We start from the raw sequence: 26,906 nt of genomic DNA on the forward strand, positions 1-26,906 counted from the left end.
AGTCTCTACCACACAGACTTACACAGACTGTGAGAGCCCTGGGGAGGGGAGCAGTGGGGACCAGGCAAGAGGTCCCATTTTCCCATTTGATTTCCATTTCAGAAAACAGAGCAGCAGAGGGAGGTGGGGCCCTGATGGCCAAGTTAAGGCTTCAGTGTGTGTAGGGGTTTTTAAGATTTATTAAACTTTTTTATTTATTTGAAAGGCAGAGTTACAAGAAGATACACACACACACACAGAGGGAGAGAGGGAGAGGGAGAGGGAAAGGGAGAGGGAGAGGGAGAGAGAGAGAGAGAGTGAGAAATTCTGTTTTCCATCCACTGGTTCACTCCCCAAACAGCAGCAACAGTCAGAGCTGGGCTGCTCCAAAGCCAGGAGCCAGGAGCCAGGAGCTGCTTCTGGGTCTCCCACGCAGGTGCAGGGGCCCACCCGCTGCCTTCCCAGGCCCACTAGCAGGGAGCTGGATCGGAAGTGGAGCAGCTGGCGCCCACATGGCATGCACGGCGCCACAATGCCGGCCCCAGGGCTCCGGATTTCACGCCAAGTGCAATGAAAAGTCCTCAGGGAGGGCTCCAGCCAGGACGGCCAGCGGTGTCCTCCTCGCTGAGGAGTGCCCAGGGAGGGCTGGCACTGCGGTGCAGCCGATCCCCCTCCCCTTGAAGTAAGTGCTGAAAGGTGACGAGCAGACGAGTTGCCCACCGGCGGCCCACCTCCCGGGGTGCATCTTTTACTCCCAGCCCCTGCTGTCTCGCCCAGTCCCGCGAGGGGCACACGGGTATCGGACCCCCCACCAGGTGGACAGGTAAGACAGACGATTTCCAAGAAGGCAGGACAGAGTGGGATGGAGGGTGCAGAGGGGCCCTGGACAGCCCGCACACCTGTCAGAGACCATGCAGGAAGCACAGAGCAGGTGCAGGCAGAGCCCCAGCCTGACCCCTCACTCACTGCTGTGGTCTCACAGGTCTCTAAAGCGCCACCCACAGCCCCCCCACACCGAGCTGTGTTGTGCTCCGGTGAGAGGAGCCTTGAAGGGGGCAATCCAGAAGCAGGGGTGCGGGGGCTTATTGAAAGCCTTCCTCTTGCCCTGTGAAGGGGCCGAAGAAGACACGAGAAAGTTTGAAGGCAGCAGGTGCTTGGCTTAGCAGTTAAGATGCCAACATCCCACACGAGAGTCCCCGGGTCCAGTTCCTGCCAATGCAGGCCCTGGGGGGCAGCGGGCGATGGCTCAGGTAGTCAGGTCCCTGCCACACACGTGGGAGACCCGGATTGTGTCCCCGGCTCCCCATTTCGCCCTGATCCAGAACTAGCTGTTACAGGCACCTGGGGAGTGAAACAGAGGATGGGAGCTCTCCAATACTTAGAAAATAATTTTAAAGTAATTAGAATCTGGGGTTGGCACTGTGGTGTAGTAGGTTAGGCCTTCACCTTGGCATTGGCATCCCACACGGGTGCCGCTTCAAGTATCAGCTGGTCCTCTTCCAATCCAGCTCTCTGCTGTGGCCTGGGAAAGCAGTGGAGGATGGCCCAAGTCCTTGGGCCCCTGCACTCATGTGAGACACCTGGAAGAAGCTCCTGGCTCCTGGTTTCGAATCAGCACAGCTCCAGCTGTTGTGGCCATTTAGGGCGTGAACCAGCAGATGGAAGACTTGTCTCTGTCTCTCCCTCTCTGTCTCTAATTCTGTCTCTCAAATAAATAAATAAATCTTGAAAAAAAAAAAAAGTAACAAGAACCTGCTGGGCCCTGTAAGTAGCTCCAGGAGCCAGCTGCACAGACTGGCCAGGGCCCCATGGCTTTGGTGGAGCCGTGGGAATCAGTTCATGGCCAGGAGACCAAGGCGCCAGGGTGACCAGCACAGGACACAGGGTCACGTCTGTCACCCATGGGCCAAGCCAGAAAGTCTTCGTTAAGTGGGCTTTGCACAGAGGGTCCCACCGGGAAACGGCCAACTCTGTGCCCCCTGGAGAAGCCTCGGGGGTTGCTCAGGATTTCAGGTCCCTGATGGAGCCACGAGGCCCTCACGGGGCAGCAAGAACAGGGTCTGCAGAATCAGGTCTCCGCTCAGCCCACGAGCAGCGAGCTCCCTGCCAGTCAGCAGAGGGGACTGCGCCATGGGGTGTGGGGGGGTGGGGCTTCTCACTCAGTTTAAGGAGCTGAGGGGTGGCGCTTTCTGCCCTGAGCTCCTGTGATCCCATCATGTATGGGGCAAGGCTAGGCTGTGCGCATCTCTGGAGTGACAGCCCGACTGCTGCAGCATCGAGGACCACAGCTCTGCCCGTCCCAGACTCTGGAGGGGCAGCCACGACTAACCCCACGCAGCAGACAGGCAACTGAGGCCCGGCCCAGGGTCTCACGGCACGTCAGCCCCAGAGTCCCTCTTCAGGCTCAAAACTAGGGGCTTCTCTTGCCTTGCCTGCAGTCACCCGGCCACCCCTGTCCCCGAGGGCACAAGAACCCCCAGCATTCCCCCCTACATTTCCCCGGCTGCCAGCACCCCCAGCCCCAAGCCAAGAGGCTCTCTTCACTCACTTCCCCGGATTCTGGGACAGGGACCCCGGCCTAGCTACTCCTCCCCCGCTCCCGGTCTTTCCCAGGTGGTCCTGTCCTAGCTCTTTAAGCTGGCTCCTTCAAAGACCAGAGAAGGGGCCGGTGTTGTGGCGCAGCAGGGAAAGCCACCCCCTGCGGTGCTGCCACCTTCCATGGGCACTGGTTTGAGTCCCGCTGCTCCACTTCTGATCCAGCTCCCTGCTGATGCACCTGGGAAAGCAGTAGAAGATGGCCCAAGTGCTTGGGCCCCTGCACCCACGTGGGAGACCTGGAAGAAGCTCCTGGCTCCTGGCTTCAGCCTTGGCCGTTGTGGCCATCTGGGGAGTGAACCAGTGTATAGAAGACCTCTCTCTCTCTCTCTCTCTCTCTCTCTCTCTCTGTAACTCTGACTCAAATAAATAAATATATCTTTAAAAACAAACAAACAAGACCAGAGCCAAACCTCAGGCTTTGGCCCAGAACTGGGCTCAGTAAGCCCCCGCTCCCCCGCCCAGGGCAGTGCTACCACCTCACACCTGCACCCAGCTAGCAGGGACCCCGGCCGCCTCCCACGCTGAACCCCATTCAGCTCGGGAGCCACACAGCATTAAGGAATTCGCCCAAACTCAAAGAATCCCTTGAGCCCTTGCCACTGCCTCTGGTCTGTGTTATCAGGAGCTGGAGCCGGGACTCAAGTTCCCATAAGGAAAAACAAGTTTTTAACGTGCCTGTCATAAACATTCTTTTTCATTAAAAACACAGCAAAATTTTACATTGGACAGAAACCACTGGGTTCGTTTGCACCCAGAACCGGCAGATCCCAAACCTCCGGAGCTGTCGCCAGCTCCCTGCTGCCTCTGCGGCGGTGCCAGCCACTCGCTCAGGCAGCCTGGCCAGCAGACGAGAGCCAGCGGGAGGCAGGAGGGACAGGGAGAGGGAGGCAGGGCACAGCGGCAGGGACAGATGAGTGACAAGCGAGCCCCGCGAGGGGCGGAAGGAGGCTCCGGAAGCCGCCCTCCTGACCACTGCCAGGTGCTGCAGAACCACCAAGCGGCCGTCGGCCCCTCGCACCTGGACATCCAGGCCCCAGGAGCCCCCTGCTGGGCAGAGGGAGGAAAGGGGCCAGTTCCGGCCCTGGGCAAGGCACCTGCCCCGCCCGACTGCCCGCTGGGTCTCACGTAGCAGGGCTGTGGCTGGCTGGCAGCGAAGCGTCGGCGGCCGTCCCCAGAGCACGCACGGCTTAAGTAACAGCCTTCCAGCACATTTCAGAAGAAAAATACTCTTCTTAGAGAGAGAGAGAGAGAGAGAGAGAGGAGAGGGAGGAAGAGAAGCAGCCAGCAAGGGGCCGGGGTGGGGGGGAGTGGGAGGGACCTACCCCAGCACTGCAGTCAAGGTCATGGGCGCGGGCGCGGAGCCTTTAATCTGGGAGTTCAGGCCGTGGAAACTAAACGCTTGAAGCCGGAGTGCATTACTGCCCTGAACGATCTGTCGGCTCCTATTAGGCTAAATATCTCTGTATAATGGGGACTCATCCCCTGACAAGCAAACCGGGGCCTCTGGGGAGGGGCGGCGGGAACCCGGCGTCGTGCGGGCTCTCCCACGGCGGGGGTGGGGGGAGAGGATCAACTCAAAGAGCCGTCCCCCCCAAACACCCCCTCCCTGGGAAGTCACAGTCAGCAGCTGCCTGGTGCCGGTTGTGGCAGGCGCCAGCCTCCCTCCCCTCCCCAGGCTCTCCCTGAAATGATGCCAGCCCCGGGCTAGGGGGTCGAGGGCCAGCAACAGCACTGGTCAGTGGGGAGCCCCGGGCATGGCCCCGAGCCTCTTGGACCATCTGCTTCTTCCCAGCCTGTTAGACGGAGCTAATGACACCCATCCCTTCCCGCACCCAGCAAGGGCTGGCCGTGCCGGGGAGGGTGCAGGGCCCAGCACACAGTGGCCACCAGGGGCACCACTACCTCCTCCAGGAAGCCCTCCCTCCTTGACCTCCAAGCTTGGGTCTCTCCCACCTTGGGCTCCTAGGGCTAGATCGTGTCCTCTAGGCTATCCCAGCTTCCGGTGTTTGTGGGGGTGAGAGGCTGGGTCTCTCAGGAGCACCTTGTGAACTAGGCAGCACTTCCTCCTCCTCCTGAGGCCCCACCCCATGACTGGTCACCAGGGACTCTGGATGGACCTGCAGGCCTGGAGCAGAGGTGCCAGCCTCATGGGTCTGGCTGGGCCTGTGGCAGGGTGGCAGCAGCGCCAGGGAACCAGCAATCCCGGGACGAGGGACCCCCTCGGCAGGACTGGCCAGGCACATGGACAGGCTCAGGGTAGTGTGGAGTTGTGGGCCAGCACAGGGCAGTGCGGGGGCTGCAGCTGTGTGGTGGGAATGGGGTACCAGACGGGCACCAGAGCCTGGTCTCTGCCCCTTGGGACACCTCTGTCGCCCTCAGTCTGCAGCGAGCCCCTGGCACAACTGAGGGCCCAGGACCCCTCCCCGCAGGGCTAGTGGCTGGGCCAGGAGGGCCACGCTGGGGCAGTTCCAGGGCAAGAGGCCACCCCCAGGGCAGGGCAGGTGCACTGTGCTGCCTGCTGCAGGCCCGAGGTCCAGCAGAGCCAGGACAGCCCAGGAGGGCTGCCTGCTCACACACTCATTCATTCATTCACTCACGCATTCATTCTATCCTGGGCGTGAAGCAGGGCAGTGGAGCCCACAGCGGGAGGGGGCCCAATCCAGGCTTGGGGGCAGGGAAGGCCTCCAGGAGAGGGATCTTTTAAGGGGACTTGAAGGAAAAGGAGCTGATTCGGGAAGTGGGGAAGTGGCCTATGCCAAGGTCCAGCGGCATCAGAGCGGCCTGTAACCAGAGATGGCCCTGCCCCGCACCCCCTGAGGGTCAGCTCTCACCCTGGAGCCATCAGGAGCCTGAAGGGTTTGAGTGGGAGCAGAGGGGCCCCGTGTGTGCTGTGGAGAGATCATTCCAGATGCTGCTGCACGCAGGATGGTGACCTGGGAGGGGTTGGGAGGCAGTGGTTGGGTGGGTGGGTGAGCAGGAGGACATGATAGGGCTGCCAGGGCCGGGGCTAGAGAGGAGGGGCGGGCAGGAGGGATATGGGAGGCAGGATCTGCAGTGGTTACGACACTGACCGTGACAACGCCATGCTGAGCCTCAGACCCAAGCCCCACTGTCAAACTCTGGGAGGCGTGACAGAAAGGCCAGGCACTCCTTACTCGCTCAGTTCATGAATTCAGTAAACACCTGCCTGGTCTAGCCACCAGTGTCCAGGGCACCTGCCACCTTCCAGGCACCATTCTGGTCCACTCGGCAGACAGGGAGACTGAGACCCAGAGAGGCTGCCCCAGAGTCGTAGGGGGGTGACCAGCAACGGTCCCTGGCTTGGGGACCCAGATGTCCCCCAGAGTTTGGTGGGGGTGGAGGTCGATGGCAGCTGTGGAGAGGGGTGTCCACTGGGAGCTGGGTCATGGGCACTCAGGGCAAGCTTTGGTCTGGTGCCCCTCCTCCTGGGGAGCACCGTGAGGTGGACAGAGGCAGGGCCTGCTGGGTGCTGACCCCCATGGGCTGTAGGCTGAAGGGTGCAGGCCACTAGGCCCAAGAGAGGGCATGCAGGCATGGCCAGATGGTAAGTGGGGCCACACAGGCCCATCAGGGGATTAGGCACTGGGCTGGGTCCCCTAAGGTGGCTGCAACGAGAGGGAGGGGCTGGGAACAGGGAGCCCCCAGCAGACAGCAGAGGACTGTGGACAGCAGAGACCACCTGTGGACTGCCCTGGGCATGCCCTGTGCAGGGTCCCAGGCTGCTCTGTGCTCAAGGGGGCTACCGAGCAGGGAGAAGCTTGTTGGAGGCAGCTTCCCGGGGCTGCAGAGGTGCTGGTAAATGCCAAGAACAGCCTGGCTGCCTCCTGAGCTCACCCGCACTGCTGCGGCGGGAGCCCCTGGTCAGCCCCTCCCCTGTCTCCCTCACCTCCAGACCCTGCTCCCAGTGGCTGCCCCGGCTCTGAGGACCTGGGCGTTCTCTCTCTTACTGGGGCCCTGCTCTCCTCATCAGCAAACCCAGGCAGTCCTGGCAGCACGAGTGGCCTGGGGGCAAACGCATCAGCCTATTGCCTGCGCATGGTAGGCACACACGAACCTTTGCCCCTGCACACAGTAGGCACACATGAACCTTTACCCACCCTGAACACAGTAGGTGTATATGAACCATCATCCCTGTACATAGTAGGTGCATATGAATCCTCACCCTGCACACAGTAGGCACACATGAACCTTTACCCACCCTGCACACAGTAGGTGCATATGAATCCTCACCCTGCACACAGTAGGTACACATGAACCATCACCCCTGCACACAGTAGGTACACATGAACCCTAACCCCTGTGTGCAGGTGCACATGAACCCTCTGCACACAGTAGGTGCACACAGACCATCATCCCTGCACACAGTAGGTGCACACAGACCATCATCCCTGCATGCAGTAGGTACACACACAGGTTCTCCCTTGCTGCTGCCTGGTGACGGGACCCTGGACTCTGGGCCAAAGGAGGGTCTCGTCTGCTCCTCACAGCAGCCCTGGGCCCTGGAGCACACTCATTGGGTGCTCAGTTAACTTACTGACCTGAGTGTAACTGCTCACCGGCCGGCAGCACGGTAACCAGTTCAGATTTCTGCCTGCCAGCCCCGGTAGGGAAAGGAAGAGGGTGGAAGGGAACTTTGTAGGTGCCCCCAGGAGCAGGGGCCAGCACGGCAAAGGCCAAGGGCAGAGGGCAGAGGGCAGAGGTCCCACTCCCACCCACACGCTAGCATCCTCAGGACTCAGCCGGCCGGCGGGGCAGCCCACGGAGGGGGCACTGAGGGCAAGGTGCACCCCAGCTCAGTCCCAGGACAGGTGAGGCCTCCTGGGCCAGCAAACCTGCTCCTGTAGCTGCTGCCTCCAACCCACCCATCCCAGCTGGGGATCCGCCTTCCTGTGTGCCAGGCCCTGCCCTGGAGAGAAACGGAATTAAGTCAGAGGAAGGAGACCGTCCTGGAAGAAGGGGCAGAGCCTGGAAGCCTTTCCGGAGGTGGTGGCTTTTCAGCTGCGTGGCTCTCACCTCCCTCTCCTGTGAACTCGGCTGCTCTGCTACATCGCGAGCTCTCACCAGCCCCACCACCGCGGCCGAGGCACACTGGGCACTTCTGCTGTGCCAGGGGCCATGTGAGCTGATGCCCGGACTAGTTGAGCTGGAGCTGAGGCTGAGCCTGCCTCCCCACTAAATGATGTGTGGCTGCACTGGGGTGTGGCAGCTGCAGGCAGGGGCCACCGTGGTCAGGGTCTCTGGGCTGCGTTACTCGGAGTCTCTCAGCATCACCCTGGCACCACCGCGGCTGAGCTGAGTGGGATGAAGTGGGGGCGGGAATCTTCCAGAGCCAGGCCAGAGGCGGCGAGCTCAGTCTGCACGTGGCCACAGCAGAGGCCCTGCTGGAAACCGGTGCTGAGTACCGGCTGCAGCCCCCACTCCTGTCTCCCGTAGCCCATCCCCACCCACGTGCCAGGCTCCGGGCTGGGGCTCTTGGCAGGCAGAGGTGGGAGAAGAAGGAGGAGGGGACGCCACGGTGCCGTCTGTCTGCCACCCTCCCTGAGAGTGAGCAACAGGGCCGTGGGCGGGGCTCCTGTTTCCCAAGGCCAGTGAGGAAATCAAGGTTGGGGGCGAGGAGGTTACAGCCCGGGCCCCAGGTCAGGGGTTCACACTTGGGCCCGAATGGATCCAGAACGCAGTTCGTGCCCAAGGCTGGAGTGGCTAGAGGGTTTTAGGCGCAAGTCACGGGATTCGGGGCTCCCCTCTCAGGGGCTGCACGTTGCCCAGGCCCAGGGCCAGGGTGGCTGGACAGGAGGAGGGGTGAGGAAGGGAGGGGCAGGGAGGGCGAGGGGGTCTCCCTGCAGCCTCCTCCCATTCCCCAAAGTGGAAGGGTACCCAGGAGCCCCCACAGGGCTTGCAGGGCCAGGGGCCTGGAGCGAGGCCACAGGCCACCCACAGGCTGAGGCCAGATGGGGTCAGGAGGCCTAAGAGGGCAGGTGTGAGTCACAGAGCCAGGAATCCTATACGTTTGGTTTGCACAAGGCTTCGGGGCTGGGAGGGGCAGAATCTGGAACATGGCAGAGAGGGAGGAGGCTGGCGCTCTGGGGCCCTCCTCCATGGACACACAATGCTTCTCAGCTCCACGGTCTACCCTCTGTGGTGTCCAGCTGCAGGAGGCGGAGACCACACCCACCTCCCCCCACCCCCCTGCCCCCAGGGGCTCGGGAGGAAGGCGACTTTGCCCTTTGGGCAGTCTTGACGGTACACGGGTCGCATGCCAGCACCCAGCGCCCTAGCTTTCCGGTCTCCTCTCAGTGAGGCCATGAGCAGGTGCAACCTGATGTCCCAGGAGAGGAGCTGAGCTCAGACACACAGGAGGGACACACGGAGGTGTGTCCAGGCAGAACTGTGACGAGTGCCAGGAGTGTGGCTTGGCTCAGCACCCTGGACAGCGCCATGAGCCTGCCGCCTTCCCGACCATGCCCCCCCCCCCCCCCCTTACCCCGGTTGCTCCAGGCCGGAGGGGTCTTTCCCGGGCCCCTGGCATGGCTGGGATTTACGCCACACAGCATCCCTGCTAAAGCTCCAGCCACTTCAAAGCTGCCAAGACCACAGACCTTGGAGTGGGGCTCCGCCCACCCAGGAGGGGTGGGGCTCACAGAGCCAGTGCAGGTGCAAGGGGAAGGCGCCCTGGGCAGGAAGGGAGCCTTGCCTGAGAAACTGTGAGCTCCCAGGAAGGGCGCTGAGGGCTTTGGGAGAGGGAGGCGGGGACACGGAGGCTCCTGGCTCGGCCAGTCCACTAAGCGGCTGCCCTCAGGAAGCCCAGGTTTCCTCCTGTGGGAAATGGTGGTCACAACACTCTCCCTCCAGGGGCCTGCCCAGCGCCCCGGCTGTGCTCAATGTCAGAGGACCTGCAGGGTGACAGCCAGGCCCTCCCCTCCAGGGAGTTGGGTGTGTCCCAACCAAGCCTCGGAGAAGGTGACCTCAGCCCTGGGCACTAACAGGCCCCTGAGGGAAGAGCAGAGAGCTCAGGCAGTGTGGCTGAGGCCACCTCAAGTCAGCCCCAGAGAACCATACTTGGAGAAGGACACTGAGCCCAGGGACAGGTCACACCCTGAGCCCAGACCCGGGCCACACACTGAGCCCTGACCCTGGTCCCACACTGAGCCCTGACCCTGGTCCCACACTAAGCCCTGATCCCGGTCCCACACTGAGCCCTGACCCTGGTCACACACTGAGCCCTGACCCTGGTCCCACATTGAACCCTGACCCTGGTCCCACACTAAGCCCTGATCCCGGTCCCATACTGAGCCATGATCCTGGTCACATGCTGAGCCCTGACCCTGGTCCCACACTGAGCCCTGACCCTGGTCCCACACTAAGCCTTGATCCTGGTCCCACACTAAGCCCTGATCCTGGTCCCACACTGAGCCCTGACCCTGGTCCCACACTAAGCCTTGATCCTGGTCCCACACTGAGCCCTGATCCCGGTCCCACACTGAGCCATGATCCTAGTCACATGCTGAGCCCTGACCCTGGTCACACCCTCTGAGCCCTGACCCTGGTCCCACACTGAGCCCTGACCCTGGTCCCACACTAAGCCCTCACCATCTCCCCCACCTCCACATCCTCAACCACTCCCATGGACCCCCATCACAATCTGCAATTACACATGGGCTTGTTTGTTTCTGATCTGTCCCCACCCCCACCACAGGAAGGGAAAGAGCAGGGCCTGGGACGCAGTGGTGCTCAACAAGCAGGATTCTCCATCGAGGTCAGGGCAAGTCCAGCCTCCTGCCTTCCCCACCCAGCCCAGAAGCTGCACCCAGGATCCAAGAAGCGGCCTTGGCAGACACGGACACCCAGATGGCGCAGCTCCGCCTCCCTGGCCAAGGCCCGCAGCTGCGGCTATGCCGGGATGCTGTTCAGGCCCCCCGCAGGGGACAGCGCAGCCAGGGCTGGGCATCCTCGAAGCAACTCGCCTCTGCAGGTGGCAGGCAGTGGGAAGGGAGAAACAGGATGTTCCCAAAGCCAGTGGAGGAGGGGTGGGAGGCGGAGGAGAAAGAAAAGGAAACAGCCCACGCTCACCCTCCTGGTCCTGCCATCTCCGCTCCGGGTGCCGGCAGCCTTGGCCAGGTCAGTCCTTGATGAGCACGCCCCACAGCAGGCCTCACAGGAGGACTGGCAGGGCTGGGTCCCCACACAGGGCTGTGGACTGGAGCCACGAACTCGGACCACTGTGCCCCCTCCTACGCACGCTGGCACAGCACAGAGCCGAACGGCACCTGGCTGGCGTCTGGAACCTCACCCCTCCACTGGTCCCCCCAGAACCCAGATCCACATCTTCCCAGCACAGGTCCCAGGGCCCCCGCACCTGCGCCCCCACTGTGCCCTCTGCCTGCCACATCCTGCTCTTCACCCTCTGTCGGTCCACACCTGCCCTGACCGAGCCCCACCTCTTCCAGGAAATGCACCTGGCCTCCTACGAGCACCTGTGGGAGCAGGACTGTCCCCAGCTGGCGGTCAGCACGCAGGGGAGCTGGGACAGAGGCCAGGTGACTAAGTGTGGAGTGGTGGCAGCCACATGCGGTCATTCATGCTGATTGCCTGCACACCTCTCTTTAGCTAGCCCCTGGCACAAGCTTCCCAATGGGAGGGGGGAGGAGGCAGAGACACCCTCCACCCTTAGACAGGCTTCGGTCGTGGGGCAAAGCAGGCTCGCTGGCCTGAAGATGCAGCTCCAGCCAGGAGGCCAAACCTCCCTCAGACTCGCTGAGCACACCAGCACCAGGCACAGGCATGGCCGAGGAGCTGGGGCCACCCGGGGAAACAGCCTTAGCTCCCGCCGGCCTCCTGGGCGGGGCGACACAGCAAAACACCTCCACAGCAGCCCACGGCTCAGGTCCCTGGATCCCTGCCACCCACGGGGGAGACCTGCATTGAGTTTCCAGCTCCTGGCTTCAGCCTGGTCCAGCCCCAGCTGTTGCGGGCATTTAGGAGGTGAACCAAGCAGAGGGAGCTTTCTCTTTCTATCTGTCCGTCTCTCTCTGCCTCTAGAGATACATAACAACAAGCAAAAAAAAAAAAAAAAAAAAAAAATCCCAAAAACCAATACGGCCCCTTCAAGGGCGCCCAGGTCCTGGTGAGCACAAGGGGCGTGAGCAGAAACAACTCTGCGGTGGCAATCCAGGGGCCTGAGCGAGCACACAGCAGGGCTCCCGGTCCAGGCTGGGCAGCGCTGGAGCCCTGAGGCAGCGTGCAGGAGTCCAGGGCAGCCAGTGCCCACCGCAGGGCTCCTGGTCCCCCAGGCCCATGCAGGGACAGAACTGGGTCTCTCCCACTGCCAGCACGGCACTGCCACCCACCCCAGTCCAGGACATGCTGCCCTCTGCTGACCAGTCAGCGGGGTCCCAGGAAGTCCTGGGAGCTAAAAGCTGGGACAATCAGAGCAGCCACAAGGCCCTGTGGCACGGGGGAGGGGCAGAGTTTGGGGGGCACCTTGATGGTCTCTCCCCCCCCACCATGGCTGCCCCACACACAGGCTGTGCCCACACCTCTGACCAGGGGGAGAACCAAGGAGGAAGCACAATGGTCCCCACCCCCGCTCTCCCCCCAGTACACACAGTGCGCCCTGGGCACAGGAGGACAGGGCTCGGGGAGGGGAACTGACCACCAAAGCTTCCCAGCCCTGTTCAAGCAGGGGCCGGGCACACAGGACAAAGTGGCCTGCACGGTCACCTTCCTCCAGGGAAGGGAGAGCCACGTGAAGCCTCCCGCCCAGTGCCAGTGTCCACCGGGGCCCACTCAGCGGAAGAGGAGCCCACTCAGGAAGGGTCAGCGCTGGGGCCAGACACCAGGGGCAGGGCAGCCTCTCCCACCCCACCCCAGCCCCGGGCAGGCTCTGACGGCCAGGGCCACCAGGAGGCCAGGCAGGAACCGGCAGCCATCTGCAGGAGGCTCTGCCCTCCTGGGGCCCCCAGTCCCGGGAGAAAAGGGTCCGGAGGGCTGAGAGGCGCTCCCCGCAGCGGTCAAACCAGGCGGCAGGAGCCCCGTCCCTCAAGTTGCAGGGCAGCGGCACCAGCTCGTCTTGCACAGGTAATTACAGTTCTTTCTGCGTAATGAGATGGTTTTTAAAGGCCATTTGAAAGAATTTTCCTATAATGAGGTGAAGGGGTTTATAGCGAGAGACATCCAGGCGGCTGGTAATTGGTGGGACCTGGGCCGAGGCCGGGAGTGAAGCGATGGGACTCTGAGAAGGGGCTGCGAGCCCTGGCAGAGGGGACAAACACTCAGCCAGGGAAGTGTGTGCAACCCCAAGGATCAGCAAGGACTCGAGGAGTCGGGCACCATGGGGGCGCAGGAGGCAGGTAGAGAAGCCACAGGTGCAGGACACGTGGCACCAGGCACCACACCTGACCCCAGCTGGGCCGCCTAGGCCCTCCCCTGGGGCCGCTCAGGCACCTAAGAAGTGCACCTGGGAGTGGAGCTGTCAGGAGGAGTGGGGCGAAGTCTAGGGGGAGGGGCAGGCAGGTGCTGCCTGGGGAGCCTCCACCCTGCCCGCCCACACCCACACCTGATGCTCCTGCACCCAGCATCTGAGAACTTGCCAGTAGCCCCTGAGCAATGGAGCGAGAGCAAGAGCCTGGCTCTCCCGGCTCTAACCGCCGGCTAATTGGTGCTGAGCGGCTGAGGGACTGGAGGCCCTGGGCTATGAGATCGCCTGGTGTGACTTGTCCATCAGGGACCACCACGGGCCCTGCACACGGAGCCACCAGATTAATGAGGCTGGTGGCTCGGGCTGGATCGCGACTCACTGCCCCAACCACGTTCTGGAAACCACAGGTCCCCCGTGACCGCTGTCCCGTGCACCAAGGGGCTCTGCTGGGCGGACTCAGCCGCCTTGTGTTGGCTCAAGGGGACTTCCCAGGCTGGGACACCTCAGGCATCCACCTGGGGAGGTGATAGGGCAGCTGGGGTCTCCAAGGGTCTCTGCAGCCTCGGGCATAGTGGAGGAGCCCCCTGCCCCGTGCCCCACTGGTCCAGGGACCCTGGGAGATTAGCAGGTACCAGCCTGTGCCTCACTGTCCCCCTCCTCAGCTCAGTGGGACCCCACCCCCTCTCCCCCAGCCCTTTCCTGCCCCAGGCAGCCCCCCTTGCCTCTCCACTGCGCTGACCTCCCCACCAGGCCCTTCCAAACCCCACCTGGCTCCCCCTCCATCACGGTCGCTGGCTCTTCTTTCTCCAAGAGCTTCAGTCCCCAGTTCCTTAAACACTGGCTTCTTGCCCTGCCTTCCATGGTTCCTTGTTCATTGTTCTGTCCCTCATGTCCCCCCCTCCAGGACAGGAGATGGCACCCTGGCACCCTGTAAGCCACCTGCCCGTGAGGTTGAGGTCCCCACTCTACACAGTGACAGTGGACAAAAGCACAGTGGGGCTGGGAGGAGACTGTAGCCCTGAGGCAGGGGGCTGGGGACTGACCACTGTAGCTTGGACAAGTTCATTCCTCTCCCAGAGCCTCAGCTTGCCACGCAACGGCAGGGCTGCCTCCCAGATGCACAGATACCGGGCTTCTGCAGGGCCAGCCTGGCTGGTGCACTCCCTGCCCCTTCCAGCCCCTCCAGCCAAGACCATTCCTGCCCCTCTGAGCCCACCCTGCGAGGCTGCTTTACAACATCCGGGCCACAGGGGATCCTGTCTGTCCCTTCCTCACCCCAACCCTGGCCGCCCCGCAGGGTGAGGTCACCATGGCCCTCTGGCCGCCCACATCCTGTGACCTCTGTTGCCCTTCTCTGTAGCCTCTCTCCCCGGCCCCAACCATCCCTGGCTCCTCCCACGCTGAGACCTCTGCCTGGCACTCGCTGCCCGCTGCCCGGCATGGGGCCCACAGTCTCCCAGGGCCAGCAAAAGCCCCACCCTCGCACACTCTCACAGAACCGACCCCTGTGGGTTCCCACGGCCGGGAGCCGGGCACTGATGGAGAAGATGGCCCACCCGAAGCCCAGGCCCACCCACCCACAGCCTCCACCGCACTGTCCTGGGGACAGCGGCTCTCTTCTCACTTCATCCACGGCCACTCCCCAAGGCCGCCTGGCTTGGTGTTCACTGAGGACGCCCTCACCTGCCCCCAAGCATTCTAGAATAATCTGCTTCTGCCTGCACCCCCTCCCCCTCCCTCCCTGGGGCGCCACACCCACCCTTGCTTCCCACCCCTGCCATCCCTCACCCTGCCCTCAGCTAACAACCCGGTTCTGGAGTGCTCTACAGTGTTCTGTAGTGACATCTTTTTTTATTTTTTATTTTTTATTTTTTGACAGGCAGAGTGGACAGTGAGAGAGAGAAACAGAGAGAAAGGTCTTCCTTTGCCGTTGGTTCACCCTCCAATGGCCGCCACGGCCGGCGCGCCGCACTGATCCGATGGCAGGAGCCAGGTACTTATCCTGGTCTCCCATGGGGTGCAGGGCCCAAGCACCTGGGCCATCCTCCACTGCACTCCCTGGCCACAGCAGAGAGCTGGCCTGGAAGAGGGGCAACTGGGACAGAATCCGGCACCCCGACAGGTACTAGAACCCGGTGTGCCAGCGCCGCAAGGCAGAGGATTTAGCCTAGTGAGCCGCGGCGCCGGCCTGTAGTGACATCTTTTAAAATTCCTCCCTTCATGACGTTGACTCTAGACAATCACTCTTTTAAGATTTATTTAATTTATTTTAAAGGCAGATTGAGAGGGATGGAGGGAGGGAGGGAGATACAGAGAGGTCATCCATCCACCGGTTCACTCTCCAAATGGTTGCAACGGCCAGCGCTGGGCCAGGCTAAAGCAGGATCCAGGAACTTCATCTGGGTCTCCCATGCGGGTGCAGGGGCCCAAGCACTTGGGACATCTTCTGCTGCTTTCCCAGGCACATTGGCATGGAGCTAGATTGGAAGCGGAGCAGCCAAGATTCAAACCAGAGCTCTGATATAGGATAATGGTGTCACAGGAGGTGGCTTAACTCGTGTGTACATCATAACACCTGCCCCTGGAAAATCAGTTTTGGGAGTAGGCATTTGGACCAAGGAATTAAGCCGCTGCTTGGGCTACCTGCATCCCACATCAGAGTGCCTGGGTTCAAATCCCGTCTCTGCTTCCAGTTCCAGCTTCCTGCTAACGTGCACCCTGGGAGGCAGTAGAGGGTGGCCCAAGTCTGGGCCCCTGCCACCCATGTGGGAGACCTGGATGGAGATCTGGCTCCTGGCTTCAGACTGGCCCAGCCCTAGCTGGGGAATGAACCACAGGATAGGTAAACTCCACCTCTCTGTCACTGTCCCTTTGTCTTTCAAACAAATACAAGTTATAAAACACAGTCCTAGTTGGTTAGGTGCTGCGAGAGCCCATGCACGCGACACTCGGGAGATGACAAATCAGCGGCACAGGGGCTAGGGGAGGCTGTGGTGGCACAGGAGGCCTCGCGGGGAGTTCAGCTCTGTGTCCTGATCGTGGCAGCAGGACACGAAGCTGTGATAAAATTATACAGAACATGCGTCGTGCGGACACGCACACACACACGCACACGCACACACGAGGGCACATGCAGCTGGCCAGACCTGAACCAGACTGTGGGGGGCACACATGCGGTAGCCTGGCTTGGGCACTGCTGAGCCCCACAGGAGGGAGCTCCAGGGGGCCGCGGTGGGGGGGACGTGCATGGCTGACATTGCCCTTCCCTCGGACCCTCTCTAGGTCCCTAAGGCCTCACCCTGCTCTGCCTGGCACTGAGCCAGGGTCCAGGCCTTGCTCCTCTCTCCACACAGCTTCCTTGGGACCTCAGCCATGGCCACTCTCTGAGTACCACCTGTGGCTCCCACGTCCCCGTCCTGAGCTCCAGACTTGGACCCCCCCTGCCCCCCACAGCACACTTCTTCTCCAGAGGTCACCAACAGCAGACCCCATCTGCTTCCTGCCCCAAGCCTGTGCCAGGAACTGAGGGGCCTCCCTGTCCCTGCTCCACCTGCATGAGGGTCTGCAGCTCTCTGCCTCCCCCCACCCCCACGGCCACTCCCTGCCTCCCCCCACCCCCACGGCCACTCCTGCCTCCCCCCACCCCCACGGCCACTCCCTGCCTCCCCCCACTCCCACAGCCACTCCCTGCCTCCCCCCACCCCCACGGCCATCCCCAGGGCCCAGGCCTCCAACACTTCTGCCTGGCCCCATCTCCGCTCCTGCCCCCTCCTACTACAGCCTCAGGGATTTTTTCAATTATTTGATAGAGCTCCCATCTGCTGCATCACTCCCCAAATGCCTTCAACAGCCAGGGCTAGGCTAGGTCTCCCTCATGGGTGACAGGGACCCAAGTACTTGAGCCACCACTGATGTGTCTTCAGGAAGCCGAAGTCAGGAGCCGGAGCAAGGAGCCGGAGCCAGGCCCTCCGATGTGGGACAAGATGTCTTCACCAGCATCTTAGCCACCGGGCCACACACCCGCCCCCTGACAAGTCACCACCACCCCTCATCCCCTGGCCGCCCCTCATCTTAGCTCTCTGGCATGGCCCCACCATGCCAGGCAAATGCCCTCATTTGTCTCTCCCCCACACCCCACCCCTGCACCAGCTGCCTCTTCTCTTTCAGAGCCCTCCCCCAGGTACCCGTTCACCTGGGCAGCCTCCTGTCCCCAGGTGTCCCACCATGGCCCCATTAGCATTTTCAAACTCCCAGTCCACCCCAGTAGCTTGAGGAAGCGCCCGCCCGCACAGGTGCACAGCAGGGCCAGGCCCTCCCTGCTTCTCCCAGCCCAGGTGAGCCTGTGGGAATACACCTTTCCAGGCCCACAGGCACCGGCGACTCCAGGACAGGATCATCTCCCTGCCTTCTGCTGCCCAGAGCTGCCAGCCGCATTTTTTAAAGTTGCTGTTTTATGGCCCCCAAAAGCTGTAAGGTGCGAAAAGGACCACTTGGTGTAGTCTTGGTTTAAATCCTGAGTGCCAGGGGCCAGTGGGTGTGGCTGAAGCTCAGGTGGTCACACACAGGACATTAATGTGTCATGCTGTGTCTGGCACACCTGTGACAACCGAATGTCACTGTGAAAACAAGTGGAACCATAGCAAATTGTCCCGAGAGGTGGTGAGGTCTCCATACCAGGGGCATCCCGAGAGAGCAGGACACCATCGGGGAGAGGTCGCCCTTCTGCAACCCGCGGTGCTGGTACTCAAGTCCCCAGTGCAGCGAGCTCCAGGGTCGGAGACACGAGTTCAAATCCCACCTCCACCACCAGCCCTGGGGCGAGCCACAAAACCACGCTCTGACAAAGAGAGGACAGAAGCCGGCAATGGGGTACAGCAGCAGGTTAGGCTGCCACTTGCAGCGCCAGTATCCCATTTCAGAACTCCGGGTCTAGCCCCAGCTGCTCTGTTTGCAATCCAGCTTCCTGCTAACGCACCTGGGAAGGCAGGGGGAGACCTGATGGAGTTCTGGGCGTCTGTCTTCAACCTGGCTCCGCCCCGGCTGCTGCAGGCATCTGGCGAATGAACCAGCAGAAAGCTCTCTGTCTGTCTGTCTCTGTGTGTTACTCTGCTTTCAAAGAAATAAATAATCTAAGAAAGAAAGAAAAGAGAGGGAGAGGAAGACAGACACAGTTGTGTGTGTCAGCAGCTGCCGGCTGAGTGCTGGCCCTCCATTCCCCGCTTCCGTCCGTCACTGGGGCCTGCAGGGGCTTCCTCTGAACCAATGCCAACACTTCCCGCTGGGCCCCGCAGCTCTCAAGGTCTCCTCCCTGCCCGTCTGGGCCCACTGTCCTGCCCGTCCACCCCAGGCCAAGTGCTAGCGCCACCGCCTCCAGGAAGCCACCGCTGGCTGCTGCTCATTTGCAGGCTGAGCGCCCGGTTTCTGAGGTTGGGGCTGGTGCAGGCCCCTGCTGTCTTGTGGTGAGCTGGGGGAGGGGAACCTGCTGTGTAGAAGGGTGTGTCCCACAGAAAGCCTGGCCGATCCTTGACACCACATGTGCCACACAGGGGTGACTCGCTCGCGCATGGGCCCTGCACTGGGGAGGCCTGTTCTTCACCTCTACTTTGTAGAAGGGGGAACTGGGGCCCAGAAAGGGTAAGTGAGTTACCCGAGGTCACACAGCAGCGTGGCCCCTGGGTGTGCGCTTCTAGCCCTGACTCTGCAGCACGGAGCCTCTCACTCCAGACGCTGCCCCACCCCCACACCGGGCCCTCTCCTGGGTCCTGTGCAAGGGCAGGAGGCCGGGTGGGATGGGGGGAGGGTGCCCCGTGGCCTGGAGGCTAAGGCACCTGCAGAAACACAGATGCACACACGCACAACCTGAGTGAAGAGCCGCCTGCCACCAGCTGTGCATCCTGAGACCCCCACCTCTCCCCTCTCCCCCTCCCCAAGCCACCGTGGGGGCAGGCAGCGGAGGGCGAGGGCGAGACCGCCTCTGGTGACAAATCTTCCAATCCTGCTCTCCCTGTGGCGCCCTGGAGGCTCAGAGGGGCCAGGACACTCCTCAGGGGCCACCTGGCAAGTCAGGAGCCTAAGCCTTCCTGCCAGGGTCCCTCCTGGAACCCCACTTCCCGACAGTTGCTCTGTTCCCACTTGCTTGGAGCAGGAGTGGACTCACAAGATAAAGACGAGGCGAAAGCAAGAAGCTGAGAGAGGAAATCAAAGCGAGGAGAGATGCAAGCTGGGTGGGGGGAGGGGGGAGGAGGGGAGCGGGCACGGCCCCCACCCCCACCCCGGCAGCCTGAGCCCCGGCCCCTGAGCAGCAGCCGCACAGCCAGTCGGGGGTTAACTCCGCCGTGGAGCATAAAGCGAGGTTCCAGTTATTAGTTGATTTATTGCTCTGTCCTCAATCTGTGCTCAGGTCCTGGAAGGAAATGTTCCACTCGAAAGCATTAAGCGTCTTCAAAGAGCAGAGGCATTAAAAATTGAAATCATAAAATAGACACGTAAATACAGCGGAGGGGGCCGGGCCAGGTCCCCGCCGGCCTACGAGGCTGCCGCACGCACGCACGCACACACGCGTGCACACACACATGCAGGAGCCCGCAGGGCCCATGGAGGCTGCAGCCCCCACCGTGCCCTGAGCAGGGGATCCAGGGGCTGGGCCGGGGCGGGGGGGCTGTCTAGGAAATCTTGACTCCTGCTTCCCGAGGCCTTCACACCATGGGGACAGAGAGTGGGGCTCAGCTGGTGGGAGGCAGGGACAGCCCTGGGGGCTCGGTATGCTCGGACCCTCACAGCTCAGCCGGGCTCATCAGAGAGGCCAGCCCCAGCCGAGCTGGGTCCCAGAGGCGAGCAGGGAGGAGGGGCCCTGCTTCGGACCCAACTCGTCACGAGGCAGGCAGAGCAGCTGCAATCCCCCCTCCCAAAGCATAACACAGAACTTGGCCAGGCACCCAGGGACCCCTCACTATCAACCCACGGGCTGGAGCTCTGACCTGTCACCACCCACCAGGGCCCACACTGCACACAGAGACCTCCAGAGACCGCCACAGGAAGTCCAGCTCCCCAGACACACATGTGGCAGCACTCACACGTGTGGACGGCCACGCCCGCACACACAGGCCTGTGCGCCTGTGCACACATTTGCAAAGTGCATTCCCCACACATGTGCAAACAAAACAAGCAAAACCAGGCCCCCAAGATGCAGGCCAGGTGAGTCGACTGCCTGGGCAAGACAGGGCTGGGGCCCGGGACCCACCAGTGTCACCTGTTCAGGCCTTCACCCCTCAGCCCCCATCTTGGCCACCTCCAGAGTCCCCTGTGGCTGGGCTCCATGCCCTGCCCCTCGCGGCCCACGTGCTCCATGGGCTACAGGGGCCTCCCTGGTGGCGCCAGCCTCTTCCTCAGCCAGGCGGAGAAGCGGCAGAAACACCCTGACCTCATTTCCCCGTTTGTAGCCGCAAGTGAGCCCGGGCGGGGGCAGGGCGGGAGCCAGAGTCCTGGGGAACCACCCAGGGCCAGCAGTGGCTGGCCAGGGTGTCTAGTGGGGAGCCGCCAGGTGCGGGGAGGACAGGAACACTGGCCTGTCTGTGGCCCTGTGTCCTACACACAGACCAGCATGGGGAGACACGGCCACAGGCCAGCACCAAGGACAGTGCACCCAGGGCATCTCGGACCTCGTCCCCCGTTGGAAAGGCTGGTGCCCGGCTGAACGCCCTCCTCCTCCCTATGGGGCCAGGGCCCTGTGCCGCTCAGCCCTCAGGACACATAGAATCACCAGGGGCTGCACTCACAATGGCCCCCAGGGAAGACTGGTCAGGGAGATGGGCAAGGGACCACCAGGGGTAACCGGGAGCCCACCCAAGCCCCAAGGGCAGCTCCTGGGATGAGGGGCAGCCTGGATGGTGGACCTCCCAGGCCTTAGCAGGTGGCCAGCAGTCTGTGGCTACCACAGTCCCCGTCCTCATGTGCACACACACTCCCACACACACCCATGCTCACACACACGCACACATACATGCTCACACTCACACAATGCACACATTCATGCTCACATACATACACACACGCACACACAGGCACACACAGCTGTCACACATGCACCTGACCCCACCCTCACACATGCACACACATGTTCACACACCCTGACCCACATGCACACACTGCTGTTACACATGCATACTCATGCACACCTCACCCCTCACCCACACACGCACACACACACGCTCATATGCTTCCAGACATGTACACACGTGTTCACACACCCTCACCCACGTGCACACACTACTGTCACACATGCACCTGACCCAACCCCCACACATGCACATACTCACACATGCTCACCCCTCCCATACATGCACACACGTGTTCACACACCCTCACCCACATGCACACACTGCTGTCACACACACACATGCATGCCCACCTCACCCCTCCCCCACACATGCACACACACATGCTCACCCCCTCCCATACATGCACACACGTGTTCACACACCCTCACCCACATGCATACACTGCTTTCACACACACACATGCATGCCCACCTGACCCAACCCCCACACATGCACACACACATGCTCACCCCCTCCCATACATTCACACACCCTCACCCACATGCACACGCTGCTGTCACATGTGCTCACACTCACACGATAGGGGACAGTTCCCTGAGCCCCCTTGGTGGTCTCTGGCCAGGGAGAGCTGGGATGCAGGGGAAGGCTGGGACAGTAGCAGAGGGAGCCAGCGAGGAACTGGGCCCAGAACCCCCACCTGCCGCCAAGGTTGGGTGCCTACCCCCTGCCAGCGCATAGCACCCCCATGAGCACCACCCTCTTCGTTAGGGACTCTGTGGTCACCTCCAGCCACCACCACCCTTCACCTGCCCCACCCAGGCTGCGCCCACCTCACTCCAGCCCCACCCCTGGCCCAGGCACCTTGCTCCCCAACTTGTAATTTTTCTTAATTGGGAGCGCGTTAATTATGGCCCTGCTTTCCAGAGCAAACAAACAGCAATTAGGAAAGTCAAGGCAGATGCAGCAGCCCGCCCACAGCCAGCCCAGCGCCTGCCCTGGCCCACCCACAGCCAGCCCAGCGCCTGCCCTGGCCCGCCCACGGCCAGCCCAGCGCCTGCCCCAGCCCGCCTCCTGCCCCACGTGCGCGAGCCTAGCACCACCCCCAGGCCCCCCGGGCAGCAGGTCGCCCTGGGACTCTGTGTGGGGACCCGTGAATTGCTGAGCAAGGGCCTCTTTCCCCATGTGGCAGAAGGTTCGAGTGCTTAAAGAGAGCAGTGGAACGGTTTTTATTAATCAGAACCGCTATAAAGAAAGCATTTTAATTAACATAATTATCCCGATTGAGAAAAGCAGGCCTTACCCGGTACATACTTTGCAGACTTGAGATACCAGCTGTCACCATCAGTCATAATTAAGTAAAGCGAGCTCTTTTCATTTTTCCCTCGCTCCCTTCCCCCTGGGGACATCGGCTCCTCCCGGGGCGACACCTCCAAGGGGAGACCAGATTACTACGGGACCCCCTCCAGGTGCCCGTGCCTCCTCAGCTGCAGCCCAAACAGGGACCCCTGCTCCCATCCGCACCCCGGCACCCCCTCCCCAGCCGGGACACCTGCAGGGTCAGCAGGCCCAGCGGGATAGCCGGGAAGACAGAAAGCCATGGGCACCTGGCACCACCATGCTGCAGCCCAAGCCCCTCCCCACTCCCCCCTGCCTCACAGGGTTCACTAAGCTCAGGGTCACCTGCCCAGGAGGACCCCCAAAGCTCCAGACCCTCCCCTCTCCTTGGAAGCGGGACGCCGCAGCCACCCGACATCACTATCGCGTCTGCTGTTCGTCACCTCCAGCCCAGCAGAAGCCCCGGGAAGCAGAGGTTTTGCCTGTTGGGTGCTCAGCACTGTGCTATGCTCCTCCACGGCTGTGCCCCAGCCCCTCCTCCAGTGCCCAGCTCCTGCCAAGTCCAGCCCCACCCAGGTCCCAAGAACCTCAGCTTCTCCATCTGTGCAATGGGCAGCCTGTCCCCGACCCGTCCTCCCCAACTTCTGATGCCCCTCAATGATTCTGACCTCCCTCCCCCTGCAGAGTGCCCCGCCCGGCAAGCACCTGCCACCCTCTGCGGCCACCCAGGGAGCAGGAGGCTGGCGCTCATGCCGGGTGACACGCAGGGAGGTGACACCTCAGACGTGTTCCACCCCAGCACTCCGCAGTTTCCTCACTGCCAAGGTGCTTACTTTTTAGTACATCTTAAACAGGAGCCCGCAAAGCGTGCCGTCAGCGCTTTTTAAATGGCCTGTTAATGCCCCGTAAAACTCAGCACCACGGCCGCAGGAGACAGCTCACTCCTGGCCCCAGCGCGGCCGCGATGAGGCCTCGGGCTGACGCTGTGGTCATCAGGGCGCCTGCGAACAAGCTCCCCGGGGGCCCCCCAGGCTCGCCACCACTTCGGGGGCAGTGGCAGGGGGCACAGAGGCAAAGCAGCTGTGTACTCTGGGGGACGGTGACCGCCCCGCCCTCCCTGGACCTCCGGGTTCCTCAGCCACACGGTGGCAGCGCCGACTGCCACATCCAGGCTCGGGCAGGAGCCAGGCAGGTGACCGACACCAGACGCCAGGTGGCCTCGGAACTCCGAGCCTGGTCAGGGCGTGGCGATCCTATTTTCCACAGGGTCCTCATCATTCAGAGACAGACGCTGAAACGCTTACGGATAGACTCACGCGGCACCAAGACAACGGGGCGAGGGTGCCAAATGAGTGGGTGCAGAGCGAGTCGGGCTGACCGAGAGCTGTGTGTGCCGCCGGCACTCGGCACACTGGGGCTCCCTGCTCTCGGGCTGATGCGGGGACACCCTGCCCAGTCTCCCAGGCGCACGCTGTGGTCCCCACAGTGCACAGGGCCATGCCAGCTATGGGACCAGGGGCCAGCGCTCTCTCTCCCTGGGCTCCAGTTCCCAGGGCAAACCCCCACGTGCTCCCACTTGATCTGGCCACACCCATCACAGCATCATTGAGGGGTTGAGTGTGAGCCCCCCTGGAGCCACAGAGCAGGGACCCAGCCTGAGGCAGGTGCTCAGGTAACCTGGGACCCCCCACCCCCGCCTTCCCCAGCAAACTCCCCTACAACCACGTCATCACTGACTGTCATGGGGCTTCCCGCTGGGCTCCAGGCGCAGAGGGGGGGAAGGAATGCCAGTAGCTCCACCCAGTGCCACTGAGACCTGCACCTGAGGGGAACTGAGCCTGAGAGAGAAAATGCTGCCCGCGTGATGCTGAGCCAGGCCACTGGACTCCACGCAGCCAGTGCCCACGCAGGGCCCCCGCGGCGCCGCATAAGCAACCCCTGTCCAGGCCTCACCTCATCACCTGTGAAATGGGGGCAGGAAGACGCTGGCGCCCCGGGGAGGGGGGGCACCAGGGCCGTGGGCGGCTGGGAGGTAAGTCAGGGCGTGGGGGCGGGAGGCGCCGGAGCTGGCTGCTGGAGTTATCCCCCTGGGGATATTTTTAGGTGGACTACTTTCTGTCCCCTCCCCCTGCTCAGGAGGAGGAGGAGCACAGAAATAGCCAGGTGTGCGTGTCTGGGCCGGCTATAAATAGTGAGCACAGCACCCAGGCCCCCAGGCTACTCCCACTTGCAGGAGCGGGGAGGGGGAGAGAGGGAGGGCCCATTCCTGTCCAGCTGCCCAGGGCTGCTCCGCTCCATGGGCTCCCTCCACATGGACGCACACACGCACCTGCACGCACCTGCGCACACTGGGGCAGTGGCACCCCCAGGACCTAGTCTCGGGGCACTTGTGAGAGCAGGGAGGCAGGTGAGAAGTGGACAAGGAGGTGACCTCCAACACCCAGCCCTGGGCCTCCTCCAGTCTGGGGACAGCTGACCCGATGAAATCTCACGGAAGATACAACTGAAGTGGAGCCCGTTCCCCCAGGGGCGTCTCTCGGAGACCCCATTGTTCAGGTGGGGAAACTGGAGGCCAGGACCAGGTTCTTCTTGGTGAAGGGGAGGAGATAAGGGCAGCACCCACTTCCAGGGTGACTGTGAGAGCCCCTGAGACACAGGAAGTGCTGGAGGGTGGGCGGCCAGCCATCACTGACAGGTGAGCCACACCTGCTCCGGGCAGGAGGTACCCAGAGTCCCTTCTGCCTCCCTGGGCCACAAGTCCCCACTGGGCCGGGCTCAGCCTCACAGCCAGGGGTCGGTCCATTCCCCCAACACCCACAGGGGCTGCCCTGCCACTCCCCGATTGGAGCGCCTGTGCCCGCCTCCAGCCTCCTGCTAATGTGGTCTCTGGGGGTCAGTGGTGATGGCTCGGGAACTTGGCAGGCCTATGAAGAGTCTTCCAAAGTTTGCAGACAGAATTAAAAGGGAGCGGGCATGGGATGCAGGGGTTAGGAAGTCCACACCCCACACTGGAGAGCCGGAGTTCAAATCCCAGTTCTGCTCCCAATCCCAGCATCCTGCTGGTGCGCACCCTGGGAGGCAGCAGTGACGGCTCAAGTACTTGGGTCCCTGCCACCCACGTGGGAGCCCTGGACTGAGTTCCTGGCTCCCAGCTTTGGTCCTAGCTCAGTTCCAAGTGTTGCAGGCATTTGGGGAGTGAGCCAGCTGTTTTTTCTCTCTCTCCCTCTGCCTTTAAAATAAAATTTTAAAAAGCTGAATTTATTTGGCAAAAGCCATACCAGTTGAGAAATCCACGGAGAGCTTTTTTCACAATCGGTCTTTCCCGAGAACTTTCTGAAGACCTCTTGCAAACAGGCTGTGCTGAACCTTTGTTCAGCCAGAGAGGGCCAGAGAGGGATGGAGTCCAGGGCGGGGAATTCGGCCATGAGCTTGGCAGGGAGGGGCGGAGCCTGTTTCCCCGGCTGCCCTGACTCCCCACACAGGGGCTCCTTATGAGAAGGGCCAGTGGCCTCCGGAGACGGAGACACCGAGGACAGGGCAGGGGAAGGCCTGTCTGGGGAACACGGAAACCCACAGGCAGAACCCATTACCACTCCCACTCCACCTCCACCACCAGCCCCTCTCGTGGGTGGAGCCTCTGTCTGCCGGGAGGATGGGGTGAGCGTGGGAGGCCCCAACCCTGGGAACAGCCCCCTGCGGAGCCCCTGCCACGTGCCAGGTGGGGTCGGAAGACTCGCGCGGCATCATCTCAGCCAGTCTTCCTACAGTCCCACGAGGAAGCAGCTGCACACCCATTGGACAGATGAAGCTGGGGATCTGCCCCAGGCTGCATAGTTCACAGTGGAGCCCACAGCATGAGCCCAGGCAGAGGGGCTCCGCTGGGGTGAGTGCTAAGTGCCCCCCAGCACCTCAGAAGTGCTCGGGGCCAGAGGTCAGGTGGGCGAGGGGCACGGGCACTGGAGCTAAGTGAAGCGGAAACTGAGCAATGTCTGCAGCAGACACACTGTGGTCTTTGGAAGCCGAACTTCAGGCCTTCAACCCCCATCGGTCATTCCCAGACTTAGAAAGCAGGGGGGCTCCGGCGTGGGTCAGCGACGCAGGCCACGTGCAGTGCTGGGCCAGGAAAGTGCGGCAGCGAGGATGGGGTGGCAGCGGCTGCCCAGCAGGCCCCTTCCCCAGGCCTCCTGAGCTGGGCTGGGTGGACCCAGGCCCCCTTGGACTATCCATGGATTTCACAAATCTTACGGTTTTACCAATTTTAAAGATTTTAAAGGCAGAGAGAGAGGGAGAGAGATGGGACTGGTCCCGTCAGCTGGGTGTCCAGTCCCTGTGCCCATGTGTGGCTTCACGGAGGCAGAGCATCCGGCCAAGGAGGGGCTACCCCAGCGTCAGCACTGACTACAGGCAGGCCAGGCTCCCAGACCTGCATGCACCTCCCTCTCAGACTCCCAGATTTACATAGCACCTCCCTCCCAGGTTCTCAGATTTGCATAATACCTCCT

General features: G+C 62.1%; 1 protein-coding gene across 7 annotated transcripts in view; it reads right to left on the reverse strand.

Annotated features, from left to right (window-relative positions):
- LINGO1 (leucine rich repeat and Ig domain containing 1) overlaps positions 1–26,906 on the reverse strand; it is a 162,561-nt gene that overhangs the window by 60,794 nt on the left and 74,861 nt on the right. The window contains exon 1 of one of the 7 annotated variants that reach the window (XM_070054641.2): positions 17,988–18,136. The exons of 4 other annotated variants lie outside the window; for them this stretch is intronic. The gene's annotated coding sequence lies outside the window, so the exon portion shown is untranslated. Of the gene's footprint in view, positions 1–17,987; positions 18,142–26,906 lie in introns of those variants that run through there. 2 more of the 7 variants (XR_016218428.1, XR_016218430.1) reach the window with 2 other exon arrangements.

Source organism: Oryctolagus cuniculus, chromosome 12 (assembly GCF_051225735.1).
Source record: "Oryctolagus cuniculus isolate XC-2025 breed Fujian yellow rabbit chromosome 12, ASM5122573v1, whole genome shotgun sequence".
Lineage (NCBI taxonomy): Eukaryota > Metazoa > Chordata > Mammalia > Lagomorpha > Leporidae > Oryctolagus > Oryctolagus cuniculus.